Source organism: Corylus avellana, chromosome ca5 (assembly GCF_901000735.1).
Source record: "Corylus avellana chromosome ca5, CavTom2PMs-1.0".
NCBI classification, from domain to species: domain Eukaryota; kingdom Viridiplantae; phylum Streptophyta; class Magnoliopsida; order Fagales; family Betulaceae; genus Corylus; species Corylus avellana.
In genome coordinates, this window is record NC_081545.1 from 31,608,595 (window position 1) to 31,610,009 (window position 1,415).

Sequence of the window (1,415 nt, forward strand, 5' to 3'; positions counted from 1 at the left end):
GCGCTGAGATGGCGGAAGAAACAGTAAAGAGTGGTCTCTTTCTGGCACTCCTAGTGATGGTGATGATTTTGCTGCACACAAGCTATTGTGGAGCGACAATTTCAATAATGAAGGACAACGCCACCTCCCATAACCACGCCCGCATGGACGAACCTGCGGACTGGATGTTTGATTCCGAAATAACCAGATCGCTAGTTGACTACAACAACTACGTCACTACCGGCAGTAACAACCCGAGTAAACCTGTGGTTGATTGTTCGAGAAGTCCACGGTATGACAGCTGCCTTCCCCAGAAAAACAGTATACCCAAAGGAGAAAAATGCGACCCCTACAAACGCAATTGCTAGACATAAATATATTTATATCTACTGATTGTAAGATCTATGTCCAGCTCTGCTTAAATATCGTCTGGTATATGCTCTTTGTTTGAGTTCAAATGTATGTTTGAGGGCGACTGTACGTGAACGCTCTTGCTTATTGTGAAATTAGAATAACGCGGGTTTTGCATCTGTGTGAAAATGAAAAGCCTGTGTAAGTTCTAATGTATCCACTAAATAAAGGAAAACTTCTTCAATTAATTATTTTATTTTATTTTATTTTTTTTGATTAATTTGGAGATTGTCATTCGTAAAAATATTTATTGTGAGATTTTCCTTGAAAGCTGATCGTCAATAACGTTACTGCAACACGCAGTACGATCAAAATACACCAACGAAAAGGAAAAATGTTATTATAACTGACCCACTTGTTAATATCAGTCAGAATGCTAGGCCATTTCGTCTCCCATCTCGATCTCTTCGGCCAGACATATCATGATCACAGACCAATAATGCAGGAGAGATAGAGAGATATCATGATCACAACCATAATTTCCAAGCAAGTGAAGGCAGTCCGTGGTCAATTGGTGGTGGGGAAAAAATTATGACATTGAGAAATTGATGGAAAATGACACAAGAAAAAGAAAGAGGACAAGCTTTATAAATGATAACCCTTCTGTGGTTGTAAGTTGTAAGGAAGATTTTAGGATATATATACCTCATGAAAAAATTTGGAAAAAAAAAAAAAAAAAAATCAGCTGTGTAAAATTCTTGCTTGCCTTAACGTGAGCCTGTGACTTTCTTGACAGCTACATCCTTATTTGTCAACAATCCCTTACGGACTGTTCCAAAGCCACATTTTTCCAATTTTGTTTTTCAGGTTGAAGTTTCCCGTCTATTTTTTATTTTTTTCGTTTCAGTCAGAGAGGAGCATTGAATCTGGGCTTCTTCTATGCTTGGAATGGATATGCACCTTGTAGTTCCATGTAGATTCCTGTTGAGGTAGGGAATCCCGTACCTGTTCAATCAGTCATGGAAATAAAGACAATTTGCCAATGCCGTGTCCGAAAGCAACATGGTTTTTTTCTCGTGATCATG